The following is a 9,210-nucleotide window of genomic DNA, read 5'->3' on the forward strand; positions in this document are numbered from 1 at the left end:
TTTCCCGGGGATTTGCGGAAGGAACGGGTTACGGATTAGGGTGCGAGGATTAGGGATTTTTAAGCAAGAGGGGTTTAAGGAGAGAGGTGCTGGTGAGAGGTTTTAGGAGCTGTACTTCAAATGTCATTGAAGAAGCGCGCGATGCCACGTGATATCACTTGCAGCTGTGGGAGGGCGCGTGCTATGGCGATATCCTCGCTTTAAGTAGTCGTAGGCCATCGCGCAATCCCTATTGTCTACGATATGTTTAAGATAAACAGAGTCTGTGAATGACTTGAATGAATTCTTATCGGGTTTCCAAACCGGTTAAGATGTGCATAATTGTAAGCGCTACTGTAACCTCCTCGAGACTTCTTCGAGGCCATAATTTCCTATGCCTTTCCTTCTGCTAGTTTTAGCGTTTTGGAAAGTTTAATAGATTTAATTTTTATTGGAATATGTCAAATAAAAAAAAATACATATTTATGTCATCATCATCAGTAAAAAATTCTAAGGTTGGATTGACGCAGCTCACCATTCCTCTCTCATATTCGCTAACCTTTTCGTAGCGACGTATTTCATGTCTTTCACATCCTTTATAAACTGTCCTATGTAACACTTTCGGGGACGTACCTTGCCCTTATTCCCTTTCACCTGTCCTTCAACGGTTGTCTTCATCAGACCATCATGCCTCAAAATGTGGCCAACTAAGTTGTCCCGTCTTCTGCTTAATGTTTTAGGAGGCTTCTCTTTTCTCCCACTCTTATTCGCACTTCCTCGTTGATTACACGGTCAATCCATTTCATCTTCATAATTATTTGGTAGTACCACATTTCGAATGCTTCCACTCTTGACTTCTCTGCTGCTTTCAACGTCATATATTTATGTATATTAAAAAATCAAAAGGCTAAAAAATTAATAAATATTTCTAATTTCAGTGGAATAAAGTAATAAATATATTTTTAAACAACGAAAAAAAGAAGAAATGGCAAAGTATTATAAAATGTGTAAGAAATTATAACAATAAAAATTAATATTCTATTGAATATGTGAAATCAAAAATGTTTTCAATTTAGTATGTAAATTTCTGCTATCAAAAAGAACCCACGACGCAAACAGATGTGCACAAAAATTATTGTACTGTAAACTGGCTGGTTGCGTTGAACTTGGTTTACCGGCACGGCTGAGACGTCCCAAATAATGTGAGTCTCTTGGCTTGTAGAGAATATTACTGATTTCATTGATGCGTTTAACCCTTGAGTAGGCGTGTGGACCACAAGTGTAGCCCATAGTGTTTCATTCGTGTGACGTTTATTTATATTTTGTGGTCGTGATTTTCAGTAGCTGCGCATTATTACGTCCTCGAAAACCTGACATCGTTGTTTGTTCGTAATCGGCTCATAGTTAGCATTAAATAGCGCGCAAAAGGATGCGGGCGTGAGGGTGCCACACACACGGCCCAGTGTTTTCGATGCTCATAACATTCCACGATTTTTCAGTTGTTTTACATTTTGTTCCTCTCCTAATCATAAATATGTTCCCTTGATCAAACAGTTCACTAGGCAATAAAAATAGTCCAAATTTATTATTTCCAAAATTTGTTTACGTGTGCTGAAAACTTAAGGCAATAAAAATAATATAATTTGGCCCACTAGTGTGGCCCATGTGCACCTAGAGAAGTTTCATCTTTAAAACCGGCGGAGTAAGCCATACAACATGCAGGGCATAACCCAGTTGGTAACCCTAAAAGAATTCATTCAAAATTTCTCGAGTTTTCAACTACGTACTTACCTACGCAAAGTTAAATCAATTTAAGATGTGCTAATGCGTACAGCGACCTTTCTTTTTGCACTCTATTTATCCAGTGCCACGTGTAACTAAGTTTTCTCTTCAAAACCCTGCATATAGTGGACCCGAGAGTACCTTTACGCGCTTCTGGTAAACTTTACGGCCATGATCTCTGTTCGTGACAACCGTAGCTGGGAGGGAAGTTCAAGGTTCGCGCGTCGCCGGCCGAGGTGTCGCTCAGGGTCCCGCTAATGGGATTGGTCGCTATGGAGTGCTCATCCGGGCGACATGGCTGTTACTTCGTCGCCCCCTCTTCCGAGCCAATTGCCCGAGACAATAAGAGAGACTTCCCTCCTGCATCGGTGCAGTTCCGCACGACAATAACCCGTCGGGAATCCGAACGGAAGATCACCATGGCGACTGAGAGGTGACAATGAGGGCATATCTCGTTTCCATGGTTTCGACTCACGAATCCCGTCATACCCTTCTTCATCTTCCCTTGTTATAAATTGTGCTCACTCCTCAAATGTCCCCTCCATTTTTAAAGTAAACGAGGTGTCTATTTAAACTAGGTTTTCAATGAATTTAAGTAGGGGACTACTTGGAGAGGGTTTTGTCCATCTCATAGGATCTTAATTTTTGCATTTTACCTTGTTTAGAAATGCCAAACGTTGACCTGAATGCGATTCATGTATTCTATATATTTACTAAATACTATGTAGTCGTGAGGCATGGTAGCATGAAAGAGTTTTTAATTTGACAAATCATATCATCACGAATATAATTAATAATAAAACGTTATTGTACTTTTCCACACGATTTAATTAATACGACCGGTTTCGTCACCCCTCTCATAAGCTAGCCGCCTTTCATGCCATGTTAAACAGAGCACTCAACATCCCCCTCTCTGCCGAGAACCTCGCCATGGAAATCAAAACCATAAAAAACATTGCAGTTAAAAACAGATACGAAGAAAGTGTCATAGATAAATTGTTAAGGAAGAAATACTCCCTCCGGGCACAGAAAATGATATACCATTCATCCATTCATAATGAGCATAAGAAACGCTGGTGCAAACTGAGTTATTATGGAAATATTTCACAGGCAACCGCAAACCTTTTTCCCAGAGAAGACTTTAAAATAGCATATTATAACACATCTAATTTAAGGGCGTTATTATGCAATACAAAAGATAAAATTGACTTAAATGATAGAAGTGGCATTTACAGACTCAAGTGCAGTGACTGTGAGACCTATTACATAGGCCAGACTGGACGTTCGTTCCGAGTAAGAGCAGAGGAACACGGAAGGCATTTGAGAAACGGGGAGTTAGAAAAATCGCATTTTGCGAAACATCTATGGGAGAGTGACCACAGGAGCAATTTTGTTCCGGAAATTCTCCACCTTGAGGGAAAGGGAAGAAGGATGGACTGCTTGGAGGAGTTGGAGATAAGGAAGCATTTAAAAAATGGAATTTTAGCAAATGAAAATATTTTTGTAAACTATTCCCCGCTCTTGGAGATTCCCCTGAAGCTGAGTGACGCTCCAACCCCAACGCAACCCTCCCCTACCAACGTAATAGCAACCAGATAAACAAGAACAAAATAACTGTTATTATAACGGATTCTGTACCTGATGATGTCGCCTCTGCGACGAAACCGGTCGTATTAATTAAATCGTGTGGAAAAGTACAATAACGTTTTATTATTAAGAATGGATTTTCACAAAGTAAAGCCAGAAACAATCAAGTTTACGAATATAATTACTTACCGTAAAATATCATTCTTAAAATGACAGTGCAGTCTCAAATCTCCGAGGTTATTAAGAAAAAGGTTTTTGATTACTCATGGCAAAGAATCGATTTTTTTGCGAACTCTTGAAACGATCTGACATTTATTTCCAAAACTTCTAGTAGACGTTAGGAGAGTGAGTTCACATTTTCCATATGATGATGATATTGTCTGCTTTGTCTTTTACATTTCTCACAAGTAAGCTTCTTCATCGCCGGCATCAACTATATTTCGGCATAAAAAATATAACGAAATAATGAACCGTAATTTAGGCCAAGCGATTCAATGAAATTTTTTTCGCTTTGAAAATGTATTACATTTCAATGTATTTCTTTATTTTGTAGAAAGCTATCGGGTTGGGCCTGTGTGCTGTAGCATATCAAAATGTAAGAGGAGAAGCTGCAGTGTTGACTTTCAAAATATTGTTTTTGAAATCACCGCACATTTCATTCACGTACTAAAGCTGTACGCGTTCTTCTTCATACCCCTGCACGCTATCATTGCGTAAGTAATATGATTATCCTTTTTTACGAGACTGACTTGGAACTTTGTGAGTGCCACTCCATTTCCCTAATTGTGATTATGATTTTCGATAATACATGCGTTTCATTTTTTACTCATGCGTCTAAGGAACTTAAAGAGGGCAAATTAAACTTGAACCCTTGCCCGTGAACTTCGTTCCAAAGAACCGTAAGAGTACTTATGCGCCTTGATGGGGCCGAGAGGGCTTGTTTGAAACATGGGAATCATAAGGGCCATCAATTAAGGGAAATAAGTCCAAAAATAAAATTAAACGAGGGAGAATGTTGGAGGGAATGGTGTCAAATGAACTCGCAAGTGCTTATTTCCCTGACTCTCATCAAGAAAAATGAAAGGGCAAATCGTAGCGGCGGCCCTTGAGGCTCAAAAAAAAATAGTATAGAGTATTTTTTATAGAGTGTTTTAATTATGCATACAGCAAGTTTCACCACGTTACGGCAAAGGTAGAGGAGAAATGAAGAGACATAGAAAAACATTCACTTCTTCTTATTAATATTTTACGTGGAAACACTAGCCGTACAACGAGAATGATTATTTGATGACACAATAGATTCAAATTTGTGATGGTAACGCGACATAAGGTGACGAAAATAATTGAATTATAAAAAAAAAATGCTGTATAAGACTACAAAGTTGATGGTTCGACTTCGACGTTTATCTCTCAGGGTCTCAGACTTTGATAAAAAAAGTTTTTAATGGTCCGTATTCACCTTAAATTATTACCACGAGACCGTTCAGCGTAAATAATTTATACTGAAAATCACGTTCCTTAGTTCAAATAATTCCTTATATTTCTGCACCTAGTCATTGTCAATCGATGATTTCTTATTTATAAAGCAAAGACTTAGCATAAGGCACTGAATGCGTAAACATTGATTAAATACCCATTCCAAATAGTGCTATATTTAAATTTTAAAATGTTTATTTATATTACTCTAATACTTCGTTTCAGAATTGACAAAAGCCTAAATTTTATAACCTAAATATTACTTAACTTACTATTCCAACAACAAAGGTTGTGGCGGCTTAACCTCTGCTGAGCATTTATCTGTCTTAGATTGTTGGCAAAAAATACTGTAGAATAAAGTTTATTTAATTTAACCCGGAATTTTCATAAAGATTTGATGCGTTAATGTTTATTAATGGAAGCTCTTCGAAAGAATGAGTTGAAATTCCCATGAAGATTAACAACCTAATGCAATGATATAGTCTGTAACTGTCCTTTTTGGTTGATTGGAAGGAAAAGTAGGAATGTTTATAGCCATGACGGGTTCTTGCTCCCTTACTGCCTAATAATTCAATGCTAGCAAGAATTGAATTATTAGGCAGTAAGCGTAGCAAAGCATTAACAATTGGATAAAAGAACACGATGGCAGTAAGGACGTTAGAGACGACTATTAAGGGATTGAGGGGTGGTATAAGGTTCTCACATGCGTCAACCCCTTCTGACGAATATCCACTGTTCTTATACGTGGTCGATAGTCATTGCTTTGCACAATTAGCCTTAGGCCAAGATCATAAACGTTGAAGTAGACTGTAATAGCGATGGTTCAGGTACGGCAACTCGCTACTGTTATCTATGAGGAAGTCAATGCGGTTATTAATGGCATATCTAGAAAAGCAAAAGAAGTGGAAGTGGAGAAAGAGAAATAATTTCATCTCTTCTTTGAGAGAAAATAAGATCAATGTTCGGCAATCCCTAAATTCGTGGTAGGTAGTACATTCAAATAATATTACAGTGTGAAAATAATGTTTTACAAAAAAACAACGTATTTCTCGCGGAATTTTTTCTAAGAAATTAATGGCCAGATATTTCCAATTTCAACCCTCTTTGCGTAACTATTTCAGGACAGCAGAGCCGTTTACGCGTAGCGTCGTGATTAAAGCTGACGAATTTTTCTTATTTAATGTAAAACGTGTTGCCTGATATAGATCCATATCATGTAGTTTTTCCCTCCAATATATTAATGATACATGAAAAATAGCTTATTTTCATTTTGAAATACATATTAATAAATTATATCGAAGATAATAATATTTTTCACTACAACTAATATTTAAATTGCTCTTTATTACACGAAGTATGCTTGAAAGTTACGCTTAATCTTGCATTGAAAGGGAATTGTTACCTCACTCTTAACGCACTTTTCTAATAAAAAAGACAAAATATTGAGATCATTTTACGCCGTCTTAGCAATCTGCTAAACTAAAAAAAAACTTAGAATTGATATTATTTCACTAATTTGTAGAATTTCAGTTGAGTAGTATTGAAATGCAATTTTTTTCCGAAATAAAAAGTGAAATAAAATCATTTTTTTGCCAGCTTTTTTCGGTACAGCCCACTGTGCGTCGTCCGCTGGTATGACCGCGTCGGATCGCGTTCTTCATTTGTTCTCTTGTCCATCTATCGCGGCGACCCCTTCTGCCGCGTGTCCCAGTTTCCCCACACCTTCCTCTTTTTGTTCGTACGTGCACTTCACTCTTTCATCTCTCAGGGGCGACCCCTGCCTCATACCCCACCACTCTCTCGGTCGATTCTCCCAGAGTTCCCTTCGCGAGCGCCTTTCCCCTCCACATACTCTGATTTCCCTCTCCACATCTCTGCTTCACGACCTCGCCTTCACAACATTTCTCCTTGGCTACCACTTGCCATTTCTACCTCAAGACCGCACGAATATCCAGGGCATATTATTATTAGTCACGGCATGGGAGCATAATGAATTCGCTTATCAACATTTTGTGATCTAAAAAAGTGTTAATATGTTAATGGTTTTAAGTTGCCTTATTTCACAAGGGATCGCCTTGAAGTTGTGTAGAGTGTTGGCCTCTCACTCCGTGGGACTGGGTTGAAATTGTAAGCCAGGTTACGGTTAAAAGGATCGGATGCTTTCCCGGCGTATGCTGGTAGTGAAGGCTATTCGAGTTCTCCACTGGGTAATCTCCTTCATGGCTGCCGACGTTTCGGGGTACGAGTCGTACTCCTTCTTCAGGGCGAGTGCCATTTCTCGGAAGGTGTTCGCCTTATATAGCGTGCCGGGGCGAACACCTTCCGAGCCACGGCAGCCATGAAGGAGATTACCCAGTGGAGAACTCGAATAGCCTTCACTACCAGGTTATGGTTGTTTGATTATGGTCAAACGCTTTATTGTAGGTTATCAAAGGTATTCTTCTGGTTAAGGTAGGTTTGCATTGAGAATTTTACGTTTTATATCCTTTCAGAATTGAAACACTATCTTTAAACCCTATTCCCCTTCTTATTCCCTCCCTTTCCCTCTACACTAATATTCTTCACTTTACTCATCGCCTTAATTCAACAATGCGAATATTGATAGAGATTTGGTCGCTATGGAATTTTTTTACATTGATAATGAACTATATTATTATGCCAATTAATGCGAGGAATCGTTAAGTATTCCTTGTACATAATTCGTTTCTGGACTAAAGTGCGGAGTTTTGGCTTCCTACCCTTTAGGTTGCGGTTCGAATCCCGGTAGTGGCCTAGATTTTTCAGAGGTCACCCAAAGATCCCCGCCCAGAGATCTCTGCTTATAATAATAATTATAATAATAAAATACTTTCATTCGGGCGAGGTTGAGACTAAGAAGTCCCCTCTTCCACTTAACCCCTCGATAGCGTCAATGCAAACATATTAAAAAATAGTAGGCAAACGTTTACAATGCAAAGGATATACAATATACAATATTTGTGAAATGTCAAAAATATGAACAACTTTATGTGAAAAGTTTGTGGAAAAAAGATTTCTGTTTGTGGGAAAAACATGAGAATAAGGGTGTAGTATCCTTCAGCGAAAAAACCCACTGCAGGAAAATGCCCACACAAGGAGGGGGTGTTCGTTCGTCGGTTGGGACGTTGAGCTGTGGTCTCTTTCGCACATTTCGTTAGGAGTAGAGTAGTGCTGACGCCTAGTTTTGAACTTTCCTTTCCCGCCCTTTCCAATGGCATAAACGGCTTGAGCTATTGGTTGACTCCTTTCAAAACTACCAACCGAAATTTTACATGATTGGATCATTCAGAATTGAGTCATTGAAAAATGGCGTGATGGTTTATAAAAACCTTGATGTGGTAGGATTACATTGCTGTTCAACCTGGAAAACATTATTATTTTCACATATTATGAACATTGAATGACTACTTTTGGTATTTTTGGGTTGCAGATGGTGTATCAATCATTCTTTAGCTTGGATTGGCTTAAAGCTGCTTGCTAATTGTGAATCTAATTCTCTGCGGCTTTCAATAAGCTGGGTATCCATTCGTAAAGCTACTGGTAAAGTAGTTTTGTAGATATTGTGTTTTATGTGTTTCATGTAAAGGAAATAAACATATGAGATATTCGAATATCAAAGTATGAAACCTCTATAAACCAATTCACCTTTTCGTCACCCGAAAAGCTACGGATGAACGATTGACTTAAAAAGTCGTCAATTCCATGTATGAATAGGGCTTATTTTATTAAAATGGTATATTATAGAAAAAACATAAGGAACTTGATTATGAAATCAATTCATGCAAGGACTCGGTTGTTATTTCGTGTACATAAATAGTTTCTGAATTTCAGGGTGGAATGCAAGTGGTGTATGCATGTAAGATACGTCGGTTGCAGTATATACAGGATACACGGAACTTTTATCGGCATACTCGGGTGGCAATAATGTTTTCTGTTTTGAACGTACGATATTTAAGGGATTTTTATCCCGCCATCCTGAGAGCAAAATATAGAAATCATAAAAAATCTATGCTCTAGGAGTAGGATTTTCTACCTACACGGTTTTCAAACTTGCCTTCTTAAAGTTTTAGGTCGTAGAAGTCAACCTTTCCTACAAAACGTCAAGTGATTGGTTTACGAGTTACGTATTTTATCGTTTCACCCAGTGGCGTAACCAGGAATATGCTTTGGGGAGATGAAGGGCCCTGAGGTGAGTACCCCCCCACGCAACGGGGGTTCCGGGAAAATAAAAAAAATGACATGCCGGGAAATACGTTTTACAAAATTTTGGGACTTCAAATTGAACTTTAATCAGGTGTAGTTATTATATGTATAAACTAGACAATATTTTTAAATATTTTTTATTTCTCTGACGTTTGGGGGGGGGGG

The sequence above is a fragment of the Ischnura elegans genome, chromosome 10 (genome assembly GCF_921293095.1).
Source record: "Ischnura elegans chromosome 10, ioIscEleg1.1, whole genome shotgun sequence".
In the NCBI taxonomy this organism is placed as follows: Eukaryota; Metazoa; Arthropoda; class Insecta; order Odonata; family Coenagrionidae; genus Ischnura; species Ischnura elegans.